The 22,774-nt window shown below is 43.0% G+C and overlaps 1 protein-coding gene across 1 annotated transcript in view; it reads right to left on the bottom strand.

The window, feature by feature from the left end:
- SEC24C (SEC24 homolog C, COPII coat complex component) overlaps nt 1-22,774 on the bottom strand; it is a 2,546,747-nt gene that overhangs the window by 530,353 nt on the left and 1,993,620 nt on the right. The window lies entirely within an intron of this gene.

The following is a 22,774-nucleotide window of genomic DNA, read 5'->3' as shown; positions in this document are numbered from 1 at the left end:
GGGCTACTGCAAGCAGATAACCCAAATGTGATGACTGCAACAGTGAAACACAAAGAACATCAAATGGACTACACATTCTCACTACTTGTACAGTGTTATCCACATACAGCAGCTTCCAGTTTCTCAGTTTTGTATTACCTTTTGTTTAGTCTATTCCCACATATCCTAAGCTGATATAACAGAATCTTTTTTAATCCACACTCCTAAACAGTTGATTTTATCATGCCTCCATAAATATGGGTACTGTTGGACCAATTAATGTGTGGGTACACTGTTTACAGCTGTAGCCTTTGTTTTAGCTTCATTAATTTTATATATGGAAAAGTCTTGAAACTGTTTCAAGAAGTTCCACAACACTGAGATGTCCCTTTTTATCAGGTACAAAATAATATCATTTGCAAATAAAGCTAATGTTTTTTGTTTACCACACCAATTATTATTTCTGATTCCCTTACTTTCTTTGCCAATGGCTATCAATCTAAAGCAAACAACAAAGGGGAAAAAGGATACCACTAGCCTAGTACCTGTGTTCCGATACAACCTGTCATAATGGAACCCTCCTACTTTAATTTTTTCTTCCTACCCCTCATATGCCCTCCTAATTAAACCTTATTATTATATCAGGGAAAGCAAATGCTTCCATTGCCCTACTCATAAAACCCCAGCTTACTCTGTCAAGTACTTTCTCTGCATCAAGACCCACCAACAGCAGTCTATTTTCTTATACCCTGCTTCTGTCTGGATCATCATTGTTCTATTAATGTCAAAGGTTTGCACACCCTCCAGCAAACCACACTGATCCATTATAACCATGGTTTAAAACTGAAATGGGCCTAAAAGAAGCTGGGTCTGATGGGCCTTTAACGTCTTTAGGTATTACAATCACCACAGCTTTCTTCTAGGGTGCTGGTGCTTCCCTCCTTTTAAAATACTGTTAAAAAAGACCTTCCAGATTTTTATCATTTTCTTCCCTCACAGCTTCCATACTTCCACAGGAATACAATCTATTCCTGGAGACTTTCCTGCAAAATGACTGTATGTTATTGTTTTTATCTCATCTCCTATCTTAACTGTTGAGCCCCATCCACCATGGCATACATAAGTCTTCCATAAATATTTCAATTTCTGCTTTTTCTCGACTTCCACATTTCTCTGCTTTATACAAATTTTCATAACATTTCTGAAATATCTCCAGTACCACTACAGGACTACATGATCTCTGGTTAATTTGCTTGTTTTAAGCTCCTTAAGTCTAGCAACAACCCTTTCCACTTTCTGTTGCCCAAGTCACTGTGCTTAAAGTTTTTGTGCTGTGGAGTTACTATAAAAGTTGCTTAACAGCAATATTTCTAAACTCATGCATACTATTATAGACACTCCATTATTTTCTGTAAAGCACTATGCAAGTGCTCCTCCATCTTGTTCTGTGAGATTTCCCTTATTCTGCAATACTTACCTTTATCAGCTGCTCTAAATTCCTGTAACTTAACCATGTCGCTTTTGTTTATTTCTACCCCATTCTTAAACTCCACTTTCATTTTATTCCACTCAATAGCTATAACTGTTCAAGACATTTCTTTCTTAATAAGTCTCAAGTAATTTCCACTACTCATTCCTTAAATTCCTCTCAACTCATTACATCCGAGTGACGCCTCCAGGTGCATCTGTAGTTACCTCCTACTGCTCCTCTAGGCGTCAGATATTACTTGATTATACTTGCATTAATAATTCCAAAACCATGACACATATAGGATATCAGAATATTTTACCTTGAAGCATACATAATGGCAAACACAATTGTATTGATATTTGACCTCTGTCAATGAATATTTGATAGAATTGTAATGTGATAACTTTATTTTTAAAGGCTCAGGTCACACCCACTAGGAGTTAAAGGTGCACACTCAAAAGAGTTGTACTGGAGGGAATGAACAGCATTTTTATCTTAGTTGTTATTGATGCATGATCTGAAATAGTTACTGGATGTGTATCAAACTTGTCAATTAAATTCACATGTTCCTGTGAAATACAATTTATGTTTGGTCCAATTCAATTACTATACATTGGGGAATAATATGCAAATTCCTCTCAGAACTCCTACTACTGAATTCACATCTTCCATACCAAATATTTTCATAAATTTCTTCATAAATCTACCGTGTTTTCTTTTAGTTTCCCTTCTAGGTCCCCCAGATACATCCTTACTGTTGCAAACCAAATTCCAATTCCCAACTATAAGTAACATTCCCTGCTGAAAGCTGATTATTTCTCCCCAAATTTTCTTAAGCTCCATAACAATAATTTTAGGTGGAATATAAATACATCCCAGTGTAATCCTCCTCCCTTGCCAGTAGCCCCTTACTACCCACAAACCTACCATTATTTGTTTTTCCTCTTCTATCACTACTGGAGCTCCTCTATCAATCAGTGCAAGTACTCCCTTTTCTTTTGTCTCTGAGTCTGCTGAATATCCCCTCCTGAAATCCTCTCTATCAAATTCACATGCTCCTTTCTCTCCAGGTGCGTCTCCTGTAGCATTGCTAGCTGGACTCTACATTTCTTAATACAATTCACTACTCTTTCTTTTTTGTCTATACTTGTGAAGCCATTCATATTCCAAAATACAAAAGTTATGTGCTAACCATAACAGATCTGTGCTATCTTTCTCCAGCCGTTTTTTTTTTTTTTTTTTTTTTTTTTGGGGGGTTATCAGATCTGAGGCCAACAATATCTTCAAGACTTCAGCTTGCCTGGCTCCACCTCCCTTACGCACAATCCTTCACTCCCCCAAGAATATCCCAGAATGACTTTGACCCTCTCTGAATAACTCATGGAAAGCACCAACTTAATCAGGGAGAAACTAAAGACCCCCAACAAAAAAGGACAAATAACTTCTTCCATTCAATAATCCTATGATTAAGGACTCACCATACAGGCATGGGCAGGAGGGAGGGAAGGTTGAACTACATTGAAAAAGACAACATAGATCTAGTGCTATGGTAAGTCCACAACTTTTGTATCTGATGTCTTTTCCATCTGGCATCAATTGTGGGAGAGTCCCCAGCCATGTAACAGCCCCGGGAAGTTCTAAAGAAGAATACTGCACAATATGGTGGAACCAAATGAAGTCCTGGATCTAGTCTGAATGTCGCGCTTGTAGTGAGCCACAAATGTGTGAGGACTTACCCAAATAGCAGCTGCACATACACCATCTAAAGACACTCTGGAGAAAAAATCTGTAGAAGCAGAAATAGCTCCGGATGAATGACCTTTTTCTTTGCAATGCAAAAGCCTTACCTCTCAAAGTATATACAAAGGAAATACAGTCTGACAGCTACTTAGACGGCATAACTTTAAAAACAGGTTTACTTAATCTGGACTTTGAAAAGGAAAAGAACTACTAAAGATTTAGTCTTGTCCAGAAAGAATCGCAACTGTCTATGTATATCCAAACAATGTAACATGTATTTGCCCTTGTTGGAAAAACTGGGAACAAATACTAGAATGTGAACAGACTGGTTCAGGTTACTTTCAGTAGCCACCTTTGGATGAAAAGAAGGGAAAACAAGACATGGGGGAATTTTCAGAAAGAGCCTGCAATTCAGACATATGTCTGACAGAAGTAACATTCAGCATCAGCAGGAACAGTGTCTTCCAAGACAAAAGCTTCAGATCCAAGGTAGCAGAACGCTCAAAAAGGAGGACCTGCAAGGACCTGCAGCACAAAGGGAAAACCCCAAGGAAGTACAACAGCCTGAATAGGAAAGCATAACAGAAAAATGCCTTTAAAGAAAGCTTTGGAGAGTTTCAAGGCAGCCCAAGGTACATTATCCCTGCCATCATGAAATTAGATACAGCTGCCAAAAGTACCTTAATTGTAGAATAACTGGAACATGCACTGAATAAATCCATTAGAAAGTCTAGGACTATCTCCAAGGGAGCAGAAAAAAAAGATCCAAGCCCTAAAAATGAGCCCAAATAGCACAATATTTCCACTTATGAGCATACACCTTCCCAGTAGGCACCTTCTGGGAAGAGAGTGAGATATGTACAACTCTATCTGAAAGCCTGGGATTTCTGGCCATCAAGGGAACTGAAGAAACCAGGCAATTAATTTAAGGGTCTGTAGGTCAGGTGGGTTCAGGCCCGCTGGAAGGGAAATGAGATCCAGTACCCACGGCTGGTATCTCAGAACACAGAAAGGGGGGACCTCACCTGCGGGGGCCAAAATGGAGTGATGGGCATCACGGTCGCTCTGCACTGGACTGTCTTCTGAAGACACTTGATTATTAATAAAACTGGTGGATACTCACACAGGAGACCTGGGGGCAAGCACACAGGACAGCATCTCTGGGTGACTGTCCCTGAGGAGGGATTAAGGCATAACAACTTCAGCACTTGGTGATGGAAGGGGAAGCAAGTAAGTCAAAACATGGAGTGCACCAGCACCGAAAAACTCAAGTGATGACCTTCGGATTCAGAGACTACTTAAAAGGAAAAAGAATGTTTCTGCTTAAACTGTCGACCAGAATGTTGGACTTCCCTGACATGTGCATTGCAGTGAGAAACTGCTGAAAGGAAATCATCCACTGCCAAAATCTCATGACCTCTAGACATAGGGGGAATATCAGATTCTCCCCTGCTTGTTCAGGTACCAAGCAATGGACATACTGTATGCCTGGATCAAAATCACACTGTGTGTGTGTGTGTGGGGGGGGGGGGGGCTCTCGGAAAGCCTGCAATGCAAGGATTACAGCCCTCATCTCCAAGACACCAATTTGAAGGTTGGTCTCAGAGCAAGACCAGGTGCCTCAAACTGTACTTCCTTTGAAATACCCCCGATACATGAGAAGGGAGGTGTCCATAGTGACTGTGGCCAATGGAGAGGGAAGAAAGTACAGTTGTGTACACTTACCATAAATGTAGATGTTCGAGTGTATTCACTGTTGCAGTCCTAACATATGGGGTTATCCGGCTCCCGGTAGCCCTCAGTTGGCCTGAATACCAGAGTCCTCAGTATATGACATCGGCTGTAAAACTGATGTCAGAATGTCAGGTATAAAAGGAGACAGCCAACGCCATCTCCTTGCTTTTTCTTGCCTTAACTGTCAGGAGCCCACAAAAGAAAGCTAATCCAGAAAGCAAACACCCTGGAAACATGCCATCCAAAAAATAAAATATCTAGTCTGTGCCTTAAAAAAAAAAAAAAAAAGGGAGGGAATGGAGAGTGGGAAACCATGACTGCAACAGTGAATACACTCAAACATCTACATTTATGGTAAGTGTACACAACTGTACTATGTTCTTCGTGTTTCACTGTTGCAGTCCTAACATATGGGTTGATTCCCAAAGCCCAGGAAAAAACAAAGGGGGGAAAAAGAATCACAGATTAAGGGTTGGTAAGGAGGCCTTCCAAAACTACAGAGGCAAAACCAGCCCTGGATTTAGAAAACAAAGGTAGATTGTAATGCTTTGTGTAAGTATGGACAGAAGACCAAGTAGCTGCTTCTAGAATGTCCTTAGTAGGCACACCTCTCAAAAAAATCTGCAGAGGTAGAGGCTGCTCTAGTAGAATGGGTCCAAATACCCTGAGGGGAACCTTCCCATGCTGCAGGTAAAGTGAATACAATGAGCAATCCATTTGGAGATGGTTTGTTCTGAAATAGCTTTACCCTGAGCCCCAGGAGCAAAACTAACCAACAACTGCTCAGACCTCCGAAAGGGTTTAGTCCTGTTTAAGTAATATCTCAGCTGTCTATGCACATCAAGAGAGTGCAGAATCCTTTCCCCTTTATTCTGGGAATTATTGAAAAAGGTAGGCAGGTGAATAGACTTGTTAAGGGTCAGACTGGAAACCACCTTAGGCATAAAGGAGGGATTAGTTCTCAGAGAAACCCGATCTGTATGAAAAATAATGCTTGCAGCTCCGAAACCTTTCTGGCAGAAGTAACAGCCAAAAGAAAAGCAGTCTTCCAGGAGAGAAACTTTAAATTTGCAGAGGCAGCTGGTTCAAAGGGAGGTACAGTAAGCTTCTTCAGGACAAAAGTAAGAGCCCAAGCAGGAGTAGGAGCTCTTCTGTGAGGTCTAAGATTGCTAGCTCCCCTCAAGAACTGCTCATCATGGGGTGAGAACAAATGGGTTGCTCAAAAGAAATTGCTGAATCATGAATCTTGATTGAAGAAAAGGAAAGTCCACCATTAAGCAAGCCTGCTAGATAATCAAGAATGAGGGAAAGAGACGGATGAGATGAGTCTTCTCCTTTAGCCCGACTCCAAGAGCAAAATATCTTCCATTTATCTGCATAGGATTTCCTGGTGCCAGGCCTCCTGGCCTCATGAAGAACTTAAACCACCTGCTGGGAAATATTTAAAGTATTAGCCAGGCAGTTAAATGCAGAGTTTGAAGATGAGGATGAAGAAACTTCCCCGCTTCCTGAACCAACAGATATGACACCAGGGGAAGATGCCAAGGCTAAGCTTGGGAAAGGCTGCGAAGAAGGGGATACCAATGCTGCCTGGGCCAGTCTGGTGCTATAAGAATAGCCTTTGCTTTTTTTCCCCTTATCTTTAGCAGCACTCTGGGGAGAAGAGGCAGAGGAAGGCATAAATTGAGAGTTGTGTCCAAGGGAAGGACAAAGCATCCACTCTCCAAGTTTTGCTGTGAAACTCCCTGGTGCACAAGGTTGGAAGGAGATAATTGGTGTGAGAGAAGAAAAGATCCACTTGTGGAGTGCCCCAATGCTGAATGATGCGATGGAAGATGATCTTGTTCAGTTGCCACTCATGAGGATCCAGAACATGTCTACTCAATTGATCCGCCAAGGAGTTTAGCCTCCCTGGAAGATACTGGGCTATTAGATGTATGCCCATAGAAGCTGCTAAGGAACATAGTCTCATGCTGTGTCTGCACAAGGGGTAAAAATGAGTCCCTCACCCCCGCTTTTTGATGTACCATATGATTGTGGTATTGTTTGCCCTGATCAGAAGTGTCCCGGGGTAGAGTAGGTCCTTGAAAGCCAGCAAAGCCTGCTGCACTGCCATCAATTCTTTCAAGTTTATGTGCAGATGAATCTGCTGAGTGCTCCAAGTCCCCTGTATGCCCCTGCCTTCCAGATGTGCTCCCCATGCATAATCTGAGGCATCTGTGGTGAGAGTCTGGCTGGCAGGTGGTGGGGTGTTCTGAACAGGCTGTCGCCCACCAGAGAAACTCCATTTGTAGACACAGAATTAGAGGAATAATCAAGTCTAAGTCCTGTGTGTGTTGACATCAAAGGTTCTTGAGGTACCATTGAAGTTTTCTCATATGCAGCCTTGCATATGGGATCATCAGAATTCATGAAGCCATGAACCGCAGTGTTTGTAGGAATTGCCTTGCAGAGAGCTGGGTCATGCTTGCCAAGTTCTTGAAGTAAGCCGAAAGATCTTGTTTCTCTTGAGGGAGGAATACCATCTGGGTGGCTGTATTCAGGCTCGCTCCCAGGGAAAACAATCTCCCCTGTAGGAACCAACTTTCACTTCTTTTCGTTGAGAGTCTAACCCAAAGAGGTGAGAATGTTCTTCACAAAGTCCAAATCCTTTTTTAGTTGTTATGGGGAGTTTGCTTGAATGAGACAGTCATCCAGGTAAGGATAAATTTGAATGTTTCTCTGCCTGCAAAAAGCAATGACTGGTGCCAGGCACTTCGTGAAAACTCTGGGAGCAGTAGATAAACCAAAGGGCAGTGCAGATAATTGGAAGTGTTGCACCCCAGCCCTGAAACAAAGGAACTGCCTGCAACTTTCCCTTACTGGCATGTGCAGATAAGGCTCCTTGAGATCCAAAGTTACCAGCTATGAATCCTTGTCCAGCATTAGCAGTAACTATTGAAGAGTGAGCATCTTGAATTTGGGAATCACCAGAAAAATGTTTAGAATAGACAGATCCAGAATATGGCCGCCAGGTGCCCCCTTACTTGGGTACCAGAAAAAGTCTTGAATAAAAACCTAGCTCTGCCTGAGCTGCAGGAATTGGCTCTATAGCACCCATAGTCAGTAGAGAAGAAATTTGATTTTCTACCTCTGCCATGAGAGTTCTGGGTATGTCTGGGTACCCTTGTAGAACAGGGAAGGTGTGAAAATAAAACGTATAACCTTGGTTTACTATATTGAGCACCAATTTGTCGTCTGTGATGGCAGACCATACCTCTGCAAACCTGGCTAACCTTCCCCCCAAAGGAAACCCTGGGCCCACAAAGGCAGGCACAAGATGGCCAGAGTCATTGAGAATGCTTGCTTTGGGAAGCTGGCTTAGAACTTCCCGATTTAGAATTAGAAGAATGCCATCGTTTAGCCTTTTGAGGGGCAGAAGCCTACCCTCTGGAAGATCTGAAACCCCTAGGCCTAGAGCGACCCTGATTGCCAGGATCAGGGAAAGACCAATTCTTGGAAGGATAATGCCTACTAAACTGAGGAGGCTGAACCTGAAGGAAATCTTTAACAGCTTGCATAAATTTGTCCTTATCCTCCAACTTCTTCAGTACCTCCTCAGCCTTGTTACCAAAAAGGTTGTCTGTGCAAAGGAAAGTACAGTTTTGTACCTACCATAAATGTAGATGTTCGAGTGCTAATACAGCTGCAGTAATCACAGATGGGTTTTCTGCCGTCAGGCGGGTCCTCGGTTGGCCGAATTCCAAAGTCTAGGTCCGGCGTCGGTTGTCGTCGCTTTCTTTCCTGACGTCAGTGCGACAGGGGTATATAAGACACAGCCGACGCCATATTCTTCAGTCTTTCTTGCCCCAGATGTCAGGTGCCCCCAGAAGGAAGGCAATACATAAATTATATATATATATATATAGTCAAGCAATGCAATATAATCAAAAATCAGTAGTTGCAAGCAAATACACCATAGAAGGATAACCCAAATTAGGTTGTATGAGGAGGTGTTAGCCACTAGGCCTTTACCAAGAGGGAAGGAGGGAGGAAACCTGTACTGCAGCTGTATTAGCACTCGAACATCTACATTTATGGTAGGTACAAAACTGTACTATGTTCATCGTGCATACAGCTGCAGTAATCACAGATGGGTAGAATCCCAAAGCTACGCACAGGGTGGTAGGCACTAGGTGGAACTGGGAGCAGCCAGAATGCCCTGCAACACAGCAGTGGCAAAGCCTGCTCTAGTTTTGGAATATAAAGGCAGGTGGTAGTGTTTTGTGAAGGTATGCACAGAACTCCAAGTGGCTGCCTCCAAAATATCTTTGGTAGGGACTCCTATGAGGAAGGCTGTAGAGGTAGCTGTGGCCCTTGTGGAGTGGGATCTGATGCCTGTAGGAACAGGTTTGCCATGAAAGGAGTAACAAAACCGTATGCAATGGCCTATCCATTTTGAAATTGTCTGTTTGGAAATTGGCTTCCCTTGAGCTCCTACAGCATAGGACACAAAAAGTTGTTCTGATTTCCTGAAGGGCTGTGTTCTGTCCAAATAGTAACGTAGCTGAATATGGATGTCTAAGGAATGTAGCAGCTTTTCCCCTTTGTTTTGAGGATTGGGGTAAAAGGCAGGTAAGTGTATGGCCTGATTTAAAGCTACCCTGGATACTACCTTAGGCATAAATGAAGGGTTGGTTCGTAGGGAAACCCTGTCCTGATGGAAGATGAGAAAGGGCTGCACAGCCATGAGGGGCTTGTAGTTCCGAAACCCTACGAGCTGAGGTAATGGCCAGAAGGAAGACTGTTTTCCAGGACAAATATTGCAAATCTGTAGAGGCAGCTGGTTCAAAGGGAGGTAATGTTAATTTTTCTAGAATGTAGTTAAGATCCCAGGCTGGTATTGGTTGTTTCCTTGGAGGTCTTATATTCTTAGCTCCTCTGAGGAACTGTCTTAAAAGTGGGTGAGAGAATAAGGGTGGATCAGTGTTGTATTCTGCAGAAATGGCTGAGGCATGAATTTTGATGGAGGAAAATGAAAGTCCACTGTTCAACAGCTCAGCTAGATACTGTAATATCTGAGGCAAATTCAGTTTTCTAGGATCCTGGCCTTTTTTCTCATTCCAAGCGCAAAAACGTTTCCATTTTGCGGAGTAAGCCTTCCTAGTAGATGGCCTTCTGGCCTCCAAAATGACATCCTGCACCTCTTTGGAGTGTAGGGTCTGTTGTGGTGTTAAGGAATTTTCCATGCAGCCAGATTGAGAGTTTTCAGCTGACTGTGAAGAGTTTTGTAGCTGTGCTGAGTCAGTAGAAGAGGCATTAGAGGTAGGGTCCAGGGAGGAGTATGTGTTAGGCTCCTCAGGAGTGGGTACCAGTGTTGTCTTGGCCAGTCTGGAGCATTCAGTATCATCTTCGGTCTGTCTGCTCTTGCTTTCAAGAGCACCTTGGGCAGAAGAGGCAAAGGTGGGAAAGCGTAAACTGTCCATGCTGCCCAACTGAAAGAAAGGGCGTCCACTCTCCAGGCCTTTGGATGAAAGGTCCTTGAACAGAACTTTTTCAATTGATGGTTCCTGTGGGAGGCGAAGAGATCTATGTCTGGTCTTCCCCACGCTTGGATTATCTTTGTAAACACTTGAGGATGTAACTTCCATTCGTGTGGATCTGTCATTTTTCTGCTTAGATTGTCTGCCAGTGTGTTTTCCAATCCTGGCAAGTACTGTGCTTGAAGTTCGATTTGTCTTTCCAGAGCCAAGTTCCAAAGAGTCATGGCTAGTCTGCACAAGGGGTATGAATGTGTTCCTCCTTGTTTGTTTATGTACCACATTACCGTGGTGTTGTCTGTTCTTATCAGTAATTGTCCTGGATGCAGGAAGTCCTTGAAAGCTGTAATTGCATTTATTACTGCTAGCATTTCTTTTTGATTGATGTGAAGGTGCTTCTCTTTTTGGGACCATTTGCCCTGAATGCACCTGTCCGTCATGTGAGCCCCCCAGGCGTAGTCTGAGGCATCTGTGGTTATGACTTGCTTTGCTTTAGGCTTGCAGAATGGGAGGCCTGTGTTTGCTTGACATGCTTGGGCCCACCATAGAAATTCCTTTTGCAAACATGGAATTATTGGTATTATTGTTTCCAAACTGTGACTGTGTTGAGACCATAGGATTTTTAGGTACCATTGAAGTTTCCTCATATGCAGCTTTGCAAATGGGGTTAAAAGAATGCAAGATGCCATGAATCCCAGAGCCTGCAGGATTTTCCTTGCAGTAAGCCTGGTACTTTTTGCTAGTATTTTGAAGTACTGAGATAGTTGCCCCTGTTTTTCTGGCATTAGGTAGGCCATCTGGGTGTTTGTGTCCAAGTTGGCACCCATGAAAGTTATTTTCTGAGATGGTGTTAGCCTTGATTTCTCTTTGTTGATTGTATATATCCCAGAGAAAGCAGTAACCGTGTCACATATGCCAGATGTTCCAGAAGTATGTTCTTGCTGTCCGCTTGGATCAGGCAGTCGTCCAGATAAGGGTAAATTTGTATCCCTTGAAGTCTGCAGTAGGCAATCACTGATGCCAAGCACTTTGTGAATACTCTGGGCGCAGTAGATAAGCCAAAGGGCAATGCAGAGAATTGATAGTGGATTGAACCTGCAAGAAATCTGAGGTATCTTCTGCAGCTTTGTCTGATTGGGACATGCAGGTATGCCTCCTTGAGGTCCAATGTTACCAGCCAAAACTCCTTGCCCAGCATGGGAAGAAGCTGCTGTAATGTGAGCATCTTGAATTTTGGTACGAGTAGAAATGTGTTTAGGATGGATAAGTCCAAAATGGGTCTCCAGTCGGTTCCTTTCCTTGGTACCAGAAAAAGTCTTGAATAAAAACCTTGACCTTGTTGGTGAGTAGGTACCTCTTGAATAGCTCTCATGTTTATGAGCTTTGAAATTTGCAGTTGTGCCTCTGCCCTTTGATTTTGTGGCAGGTTTGTCATGCCTCTCATTTTTGGAAGAGTGTGAAATAGAAATTTGTAGCCTCTGTTTATAATGTCCAGGATCCATTTGTCTGTTGTGACAATATGCCAATTGCTTGCAAATAATGCTAGTTTCCCTCCCAAAGGTGCTGCCAGCTGAGACATGCTTGGCATGGAGATGAGGGAGTCATTGGTTTTGCTTCCTGTATTGTTGTGCACTGTCTTCGCCACCTCTTGGCACTGGAGTTTGCCATTGTCAGCCTCTATATGATCCTTGTGATTGCCCTCTGCCCCTTGTGCGTCTGTATCTACCTCTTTGGGGCTTGTCAGTGGTTGGAAAGGACCAGTTTTTTGAAGGCCAATTTCTGCTAAAACGTGGTGGTTGGACCTGTAAGAAGGCTTTGACAGTTTGCATAGATTTGGCTTTTTCTTCCATTTTCCGTAGTATCTCCTCAGCATTAGTACCAAACAGCACATCCTTTTGTAAAGGAGCATCTAGAAGTTTAGCTTTCACATGATCAGGTAAATTTTGTTCCCTAAGCCAGGCATGTCTGCGAATGACTGATCCTGTAGCCGCCGCTCTACTTGAGGCCTCTAGGGCATCATAACCACATTGTAAGGTGTGTTTACCCACTTGTTCTGCACTATGCATCATATCCTGTAACTCCTTTAAATCTGGTTGTTCAGGTTGAGACATTTTGTTCCTTAATTGTGATAACAGGAACTGCTGATATTTAAGCATATGAAACTGACAATTTAAAGCCCTCATGGCTAGGGTGGCCGAGGTATATACCTTTTTACCCCACCTTTCTAAAGATCTTGATTCCCTTTCTGCAGGAAGTGGGTTCTTGGCAGTGGAGGCCTTCAATCCCTTGGGGCCTTGTGAAATGGTTTCAGGGTCAGCATTATGGTTTTTGAAGAGAAACTGGTGAGAGCTGGGTACTCTGTAATACCTATCAGGTTTGACTGGTGCAGGAGGCAGAGAATCCGGGTTAAGACAAGCCTCCAAATAGACATCATCCAGTATGTCCAAAACAGGGGGTATAGCCAGAGGTCTGTGTTGAGGTAACAAAAGAAATTCCCTAAGTCTTTTCTTGGAATCTGAAAAGTCTTGGCCTTCCCAATGGAAGTGTTCCCTCAAGGTGTGTAAGGTTTCCCCAAAGGAAAAATCCTCAGGGGGGGATGCAGACGGAATGGACTGTTCTGCATCCGAATCCTCAAAAGGAGAGTAAGAGTGTTCCTCTGCTTCAGAATGTTCTGATAAAATGGATCCTTGATCAGAAGAGGGAGAATCTTCCTCCACTCTGGGTCTCTTGTCTGGAGGGGGTTGAGAACCTCTGATAAGAGTAATTAAATCCTCAGCCATTCTAAGCATCTGTTTTTTAGGCATGGGACCTGGAGATGGGCCCTGTGCAACAGGCCTCGTGGGATGCCTGGCTGCTTTGGATTTAGTAAAGGCCTTAATTGAAAAAGAAGATGAGGGCCTAAATACACCATGGGTGGAGGTGGACCTGTCCACATTAGAAGGCTCAACATTAGCTGAGGCTTCGGTTGTAGTCTGGGAAAGGGCCGAGGACCCAGCGGTCTCAGGTACAGAGGACACCGCCAAAGGAGTGTCGTCGGTAGTCAGGGACTGCAAAGGCGTCTCGCTGAGAACCGGACCACGTGTAGCCTGTTTTGGTGTGGTGTCGGCGGGGACCGTGGGCCTCGCGTGTCGGTCCTTTTCCTTGCGTTTTTTGGATAAAACGATAGTCGGAGTGTCCAACGACATTTTATAATCAAAAGCTTTACCAAAGTAGTGCTGGGCGAACTTCGCCCGACGCTTAATAGTGCGTTTATTGAAGGTAGCGCAAAAGCGACAGCCCGATACGGTGCGGTCTGGGCCCAAACAAGGTATGCAGAGGGAATGGAAATCCTTATGCGGTATTTGCTTCCCACAAGAAATACAATTATTAACTTTTTCTGACATCGTCTGAGGCAAGAAAAGTTTCCCCAATGGGGTACTTAGCTTTAATGAAGACTTCGGTTTCCAAAATATTCGTAATTCAGGAGCTGGCCGACCGGCACTTGAGAACTGCTTCTGCTTCGGGCACCGCGCGGCAAAAAAGACTGAAGAACATGGCGTCGGCTGTGTCTTGTATACTCTGGCCTCACTGACATCAGAAGAGAAAGCGACAACAACCGACGCCGGACCAAGACTTTGGAATTCGGCCGACCGAGGGACTGCCTGACGGCAGAGAACCCATCTGTGATTACTGCAGCTGTATGCACGGTGAACATCGGATAGTGCATGTAGCCTGCTTTGAAATGTAGGTATCTTCTGCATGATTCCCTGACTGGGATGTGCAGGTATGCTTCTTTTAAATCTAGTGTTGCCAACCAGGCATCTTTGCCTAGTATAGGAAGTAATTGGTGAAGAGTCAGCATCTCGAATTTTGGAATTTCCAAAAAGGTGTTTAGAGTAGACAGGTCCAGGATAGGACACCATGAATTGTCTTTCCTGGGTACCAGGAAAAGTCTTGAGTAGAAACCTTGTCCCTTTTCCTCTTCCGGTACCAGTTGAATAGCCCCCATGCTTAAGAGAGAAAGTACTTGTTTTTGGGCCTCTGCCCACTGATTTGGGGGTAGGTCCGGCCACCCGCTTGGTGCTGGCAATGTGTGGAAGTGAAATCTGTATCCCTGGGACACTATATTTAAAACCCATTTGTCCTGGGTAATGAGTTCCCAGTTCTTTGCATGAAAAGAAAATCTTTCCCCCCAAAGGAGCAGTCAGTTGACAATTGCTTAGAAATTTTAAAAGGAAGTCATTGAGACAGTTTACCATGGGGGGAGTCTTACTACTCCCAGTTTTGGAAGTGGAGGCCCCCCCATTGCTTAGTCCTGTGTCCCCCCCTAGGACTGAAACCTGGGGCTTTTGCTGTGTCTGGGTTTGGCTTGAGAAGACCTGGAAGGGGCTGGAAAGGACCAATTCTTGGAGGGCCAGTGCCTACTAAAATCTAGGAGGCTGAACTTGTAAGAAATCTTTAACAGTTTGCATATATTTAGCTTTGTCTTCCATCTTTTTAAGAACTTCCTCAGCCTTGTTGCCAAACAGGCGGTCCTGATTTAAGGCAGCATCCAACAATTTAGCTTTAACATTATCAGGCAAAGATCGCTCCTTTAGCCAAGCATGCCTTCTGAGCATAGACCCAGTAACAGCAGCCCTGCAAGTGGCCTCTAATGAATCCAAACCACATTGCAAAGTATATTTTCCAACTTGTTCAGCAGAATGCATTAAATCCTGTAAGTCTTAATTTTCCACACAGTCAGGAATCAACATCATTTTCTGTTTAAGCAATCCAATAACATGTTGCTGATACTTTAACATATTAAACTGGCAACTTAAAGCCCTAATGGCCAAGGCTGCAGAAGTGTAAACCTTCTTACCCCATCTATCCAGCACCCTGGAGTTTCTATCAGAAGGGGTAGGACTTTTAGCAGTAGAAGACTTAATGCCCTTGGGCCCCTGTGAAATAGTCTTTGGATCCGCAATAGGATTTTTAAAAAGGAACTTGTGTGATTCAGGGACCCTGTAGTATCTGTCAGGTTTTCTGGGAGCAGGAGGCAAGGAATCAGGAGCCAAACTAGATTCCGAAAAAGCATCATCAACAATGTCTAGTACAGGAGGAATAGCTAAAGGCCTATGCTGATGTAGGAGTAAGAAATCCCTAAGCCTCTTTTTTGAATCAGAAAAATCCTGGCTTTCCCAGTGGAAATGCTCCCTTAGAGTATGCAAGGTTTCCCCAAAAGAAAAATCCTCTGGAGGGTAAGCAGAGGGAATGGAGTCCTCTGCATCAGAATCCTCATAAGTAGATAAGGGCAAGTCCAGATCATCAGAAGAATCAGAAAAAAACAGAATCCTGGTCAGAAGATTCATAAACAACTTCAGTCCTAGGCCTCTTAGAAAGGGGGGGTTGGCTACCCCTGATAAGAGTTATTAAATCTTCAGCCATTCTTATCATTTGTTTTTTAGACATAGAGGCCTGAGCATGTGGCCTGGGTGTCATTTTTTTAGGCATGGTTCGAGTTTAGACCGAAGTGAAGAAGGAGGCGTTGGTTTAATATACAAGTCCGTAGGGCTGAATTCACCTTCAGAAGCCGGTGCCCGCACAGCGGCTGTGGACCCATCCAAGGTAGAGACATCAGCGGGTTCCATAGTTGAAGCATCTCGCGGCATACCGGACTCCGAATGGGTTTCAGTAGAGGCCTGTGAATCAGACGTAGCAGGTATCAGGGGTTGCGAAAGTGCCTCAATGAGTACCAGCGAACTGGCGACTGGCTTAGGAGAAGCGTCGTCGGCAGTTTTGGACCTCAGCGGCCTGTCTTTATCTTTGCGTTTTTTCGGAATCCCAGTAGTCGTATGGCTAACCGATGACATTTCTGGATAATTAAACAGACAACCGAAATATTTAGAGGCAAAAATATACCTACGACGGATAGTGCGTTGATTAAGTAAAGCACAAAACTGACAGCAAGGTACATCTGCCTGAAGTCTCTGATGGGATGTAAAGTCAGAGAGATGTGGAATTGAAACAGGCAATTTCGAAAAATGGATAGACCACCCTCTGGATACGACTCTCAACACCCATGCATCTGAAGTGATTGCCTCCTAAAGCTTCTGGGTGTACAGCCAAGTGACTCTGAGTGCCTTCGAAGTACAACAGTTAGGCAATCCTTCAGGATCCCTGAAAGAGCCTCCTGGAGAATGTTCAGTGGAAGCCCTGGTTCTGCGGTCAACTCTGCCAACAAGGTAGCATGCACTGTGGTTACCCCCAGCTGCCAAGAGGAGAAGCATCTTGGAAAGATTGCTGTGACTTCCTAATGAACAGCCACTTGCCCCCCCCCCCCCTTCTGATTATGTGAAAAAGATCCGCTGTGGACTAGCAAACTGCACTCCGATGCCACACAGCATCTTTCCATCTTGCTCACTTCTAGCCAAAGGGTACTTAAACTTAGGCCTGGTGAGTAAGGAACCATCAAAGGGGGTGTTGATAAAGGATGTCTTGAAGCAGTCCACAAAGTTGACCAACCTCACTCAAGCATGGCAATGCTGGTGCTAGCAGCTGAGGATATTCCATTGGCTGCACTGGAAATGAGCCTCATAGGAAACATTGACAATAAACTGTAGAGTACACAACTGAGTCAAGTCTTCTGGGCCTCCAGGGACTTCTGTATCTCAACATTCCTTGACACTTCTGATACGATATTGCTTTGAAGTCACATTAAGTGAGAAAGAAAGTTAAAAACCCTCAGAGCGAAAGTAGCTGAGGCATGAAAGTGCTTTCCCAAATGGTACAGCACTGGAGATTCCTTAATGGGGGGATGGACCGAGGAACTCTTCTCTGAAATGTCCTTCTTATTGGCAGCAGCCACCATGATAGCATCCACAGCTGGACCAATACTCCAGTGAGGCCAATTATTGCATGGGGCAAGAATTTTATCTGTCATCTTGGGGGTTAATTCCACTGTATTGGTTTCTTCCACTGACTCTGAGACACTAGGTCAATAAGCATGTCTGGGGGGTGGGACCACCCAAGGGTGTGGATGGGCCCACACTGAAGGCACCCAGAAATACTGACTCCTCCAGAGAAAGGGCCTGGTGGTCCAGCCCCTGTGCTGGCGAAGAAGCTCCAAAAGATTGGCAAAGGAGGTGGCATTGTACAGAAACTTATGGGATTGCCTCTCTTTCCTCAAGGTCACTATCTTCCATGGGGAGTCTCCTCATGCACTGCCTCTTACTGGACACTTCCAGCTTTGGAGATTCCTGGGGAGATGGAGAAGAAAGAGGGGCTTCAGCTAGGGGTACAGACTGGAGACCAGCAGGAGTGAGCTGTCCCGGATTTCATTAAGAGTCTACTAACACCAAGTAATGGTGACCATTCCATTCAAAAATATCTGTAACTAGTGTCGACCAAGGTAGTTCAGGAATATGGTTTAGCTGAAGTGGTTCTTTCTGTTCATGTGACTTTATACAGAACAAGATGAAATTACTCTCTCAATATCCTGTGTCACAGACGGCCAAAATACTACTTCTCTTGCCCTTTCTTTGGTAGAGTCAGTTTCTGGCTGCCCACAATGCAAGAAAGTAATGTACTCTTGTTGCATGGACTTTGGAACAATCACTTTTGGACCTTTCATGATGATACCATTGTCAAACAAAATCTCATCTATGTAAGGAAAATAAGGTTGCAGGTCTTGAGGTAAACAAGACTGCTTTGACAGCCATCCTCGACTTGATAAAGTGGTTGAGCTTCTGAAGAACTGGATCTGAAGCTCTATGACTTCTAAGCTCATCAAGATCCTGTCTGGAAGAAAAATTTCTCATCTCCATGACTTCAAAATCAAGTTTCTCATTTTCATGCTGATCAGTGGCATTTCTGGGTGATCTGGATAAAAGTACCAGCAAGATAAAGAAGTTTGCCTTTTGTGTTGACAAGACTGAAGTTATACTTTTGCAATTTCATCATCATGCGTTGCAATCTGGCAGGAGCTGTATGCACAGGCTTTCTCAAAATAGTGACTACAGGTTGGTGATCTGTTTCAATCTGGATAGGTCTACAATAAATATAATCATGTAACTTTGAGCATGCAAACACAATTGCCAAGAGCTCTTTCTCAATCTGCACATACTCCACTTCAGTTTGGGTTAGAGTTCTGAACGCATAGGCTACTGGTCTACCCTCGAAGAATGACTGCACCAAGATTAGAAACATCACAAGAAAAATAACTGGTTTGTGAAAATCATAGCATCTGAGAGTTGGTGGACTAGCAATTTTCTGTTTCAGGACATCAAATGCTCTTTGGTGTTGCTCTGACCATGACTAGGATACATCTTTGCGTGTCAACTTTCTGAGCGGTGCTGAAAGTTGGCTCAAGTTTGAAATGAACTTGCCTAGGTAGTTAACTATGCCAAGAAAACGTAGGGCTTGAACATTGTCTGCAGCTGGCATCTCAAGAATAGCAGTTTGCTTAGAAGGATCTGGTTGTAATCCTGAACTGGTAAATAAATGACCAACATAAGTAACTTCTCATAGCCTGAATTTGCACTTCAGAGGATTCAGTTTAAGAGTCACTTCACGTACTCTTTCCAGAATTTCTTGAGGTTTCTGTCATGCTCGGCTTCACCATTACCTCATACAAGAATATCATCTACTATAACATTACACGGACATTCAGAGAAAATTTTCTCCATTGCACTCTGGAAGACTTCACTGGCAGAATTTAATCCAAATGGCATTCTCAAAAATCTGTACTAGCCAAAAGGAGTACTGAAAGTGGTTAACAATGAAGATGTTCGATTAAGCAAAATTTGCCATAATGAACTGTTTGCATCGAAGACAGAAAAAAACAGCAGGATTTGGTATAAGAGCAGCGACTTATTAGACTGTACGCATTAGATGAGGTATTTTCAGTGCTTTGTTCAAATCTCGTGATCAATACATATTCTGCTAACACTGCAGCTTTTCTTATGAGCTACTGCATGGAAGATACCCATTCAGTCAGTCATCTGGACAAATCACACCTTGCTGCATCATTTTACCTAGCTCAGCCTTGAGTCTGTTCTGCATAACTACTGGAACTTTTCAGGCTGGTTGGACAACTGGGTTGACTTCAGGGTCTAATTTCATGGAATACACAACTGGGAGTTTGCCTAGTTTGTCTTAGAAAAGATCAGCATAGCTAGAAAAAGTAGACTGGGTGAAATTAGAACTGCGGTCTTTCAAGCTTACATGGTACACTTCTTTATTAAAGGAAAGTAGTCCCATTTTCAAACGGTCTCTGAGGCCTAATAATGACTGTACTTGCCTTTTGACTATGTAAAACTGCAAGTCATAGCTGCTCCTACCAGAGTAACATGAAAGCACTACTGAACTTTCAATATGAAATTCTTCATCACCATAAGCAACAAGCTTTGCTCACTTTGCCTAATCAAGCTTCTCACCAACCCATAATCTAGCAAATGTTTCTGCTGACATAACATTGCACTTTGAATCTGTGTCAGCTCTATGGGTCTCCCATTTATCCAAACAGTACAAATACCACACACAAGTCTGTCCTTAATCAACTCATCCCTTAAATCACCAAATCTGCACGTTTTAGCCTTGTTTCTCAAGTAGGTTTTATATGCTGCAAAAGGTTCACCAGGCTTTTGATACCTTGTGCAAAACAAGTGTCTCTCTATTGTAATATTCATTTGGGGGTTACACACTGCTCTAAACTTGCGTTTTAAGCACTCAGGGTCTTCCCTTATTTCACCCGGTACAAACACAGCAGGTACATACACAAATGAACGCTCTCATTCTATGGCTTCTGAACCAGCTGAATTAAGCAGAATAAATGCCTTTGTATTGTCATCTTTATCAGAAAATGCTGCTTGTATGAAAATATCGTATACTTGCTCACACACACACACACACACACACACACACACACACACCAATTCTCAACAACATTATCATCAAATACAAGTCCACTAGGTCTGCGAAATTCTTCAGCCATGCCAATAAACAGTAGCTAGACCAGCTCCATATAATTATGTACGAACATGCACACACACCAGGTACTTGTAATAACATTCAAATGCACAATAAACTCTTCAAAATACTGTACTTTGCGAAATTTGTTTTGGAATGGCTGTATTTTGAGAAATAACTGTACTGTAATGCTGCACAAACTTGTGAATACTCAATACTTTGAATAGCTTTAATTAATGTGAAAAAGTAGCATATAGCAAAAAATGCGGACGTTTTCCTTATTTTATACATTTTATGCAATTTGGACTTCATTTCCAACATTTTCGAAACTATTTCAAATATTTTTATAAATATGTCGCAGTTTCAGACATTTTGTTTAATTAGAAATTCGTTTTGAGAAGTCTGAGTGCTTTGTTTTATATTCTTCCAGTAAGAAATCATTTAAGCAAGTTTTGGTACCTGAAATTCACTTCTGACCTGTTTTTGCGAGTTATACCTGCAGTAGGGATGATCCATTCCTCTATTCTCCTCCAAAATTAACTGAGTGCCTCTAGGTCTTGAATCTGGATCCCATTCTGACACCATGTCACTTGTCTTGGTTTACAACTGAAGACAAACAGGCAAGGTAGTTTATTTATATGCTTTATTACACAGTAACACATCAGGATGGATAGCAGCTGTACAAAATATAAGCAAACTGATTAACTGACAGACTGCAAGGACATGTACACTTGCATCTCAATAGCTTACTACAAAATGGCAGTGAGGCTGGCACATGCTCAGTATTTATACACTTGTACATACATACTGATCTACATCTACTACGCTTGAAAGGTCACAATAACTTAAGCATATACAACCTGCTCCACCAAAAAAATCTTTAAAGGCCGGGGGATGGCGGGAGGGGATTAAAGGATAAATGAAGATGGACAACACAGATGGAATGTTATAGTAAGTATATAACTTTATCTGATGTTGTCAATTTTCATTTTAGCCTTGACAAATGGGACAGAGTCCTTAGCTACCTAAGATCTTGGGTGGACTCATGGAAGAATATTCTTGAGCACCATCGAACCAAAGAACACTCTTCCACTAGAGACAAACTCCAATTTGTAATGAGTAATAAAGGTATGGGGAGAAGGCCAAGTAGATGCTGCACATATATCATCCATTAAAGCTCTAGACTGGAAAACTGCTGAAGTGACTACAGATCTTGTAGAATGGGCTTTCACGGACCTAGGCAAGGCTATTTCGCTCTTATCATAGATAAATGAAATACAGTCTTTTAGCCATCTGGCCAGAAATGGCTTGTCGTCTGGCTTACCAAACTTTACAACAGAAAAGGAAACAAAATGGTTGTTCAGATTTTTGAACGTCTTTTTCTGTGAAGATAGAGATGTAATCGTCCATGAAAGTCTAGTAAATGTAAGGAAGATTCAACTTTGTTGGAAAAGTCTGGAAAGAAAGTAGGTAAATTAACACCTTGATCGACTCTGAGACTAACTTGGGTAGAAAAGAAGGGTTTGTTCGTAAAGAAAGTATTTTTGTGGAAAATCAGATAAGGAGATTTACACTACAAGGCCTGAATTTCTGAGATCCTTCTTGGCAGGGGTTATAGCTACCAAAAAGTGTATTCCAAGACAAAAACTTCAGATCACGTTCTGCAGAGGGTTCAAAGGGAGAATGTACTTTGGTCTGCAACACTAAGTTGAGATCCCAAGGCAGTGTTAGATCTTTGAAAGGAGGTTTCAACAGTGTGCCTCTTAAAAATGACTTACAAAGTCTATGAGTGGCTAAAGAACTTTCTTCCAAACCATTATGGAAATTGCAGCTAATTAAAGCTTGACTGTAGAAGGGGAAGCTGCAGCATTAAAGAGAGAGGCTAAAAGTCTAAAATATGCTCTACAGAAGCAGAAAAAGGATCAATACGTTTTTCATGGGCCCAGATGGTAAATCTCTTCCATCTTCTAGACTACAATTTACGAGTGGAAGGTTTGAGAGATGATAAGAGGATGTGGCGTACTGGGGAGGAAATATTTAGATGTCTGTCAACTAGCAGAATTGGAGAAACCATGCTGTCATCTTGAGGTAAAAAAAATTTCTGGGTGAACAAGTCCATCTGGATGGGACAGGAGGTCTGGAATCGGGTCCAGAATCCAGGGTTGTTGAATCAGGTAAGGCCAAAGGAAGGGGAACCAAATCTGTCAAGGCCAAAAGGAGGCAATGAGGATTACTGTGCTTTTCAACCTGAGTGCGTTCTGTAGGGATTCTGGAATTAGAAGTATTGGAAGAAAGGTGTACAGGAGACTGGGGGGCCAATTGTGGAGGACATCTCTTGGTGACCTCACCGGAGGAGGAATCAGGGCAAAGTAATTGCTGCACTTGTTTAGGGGAGAGGAAAAAC

The sequence above is a fragment of the Protopterus annectens genome, chromosome 14.part0, assembly GCF_019279795.1.
Source record: "Protopterus annectens isolate FY-2018-M chromosome 14.part0, PAN1.0, whole genome shotgun sequence".
Classification (NCBI taxonomy): domain Eukaryota; kingdom Metazoa; phylum Chordata; order Ceratodontiformes; family Protopteridae; genus Protopterus; species Protopterus annectens.
This window is presented reverse-complemented; position numbering and strand designations above follow the sequence as displayed.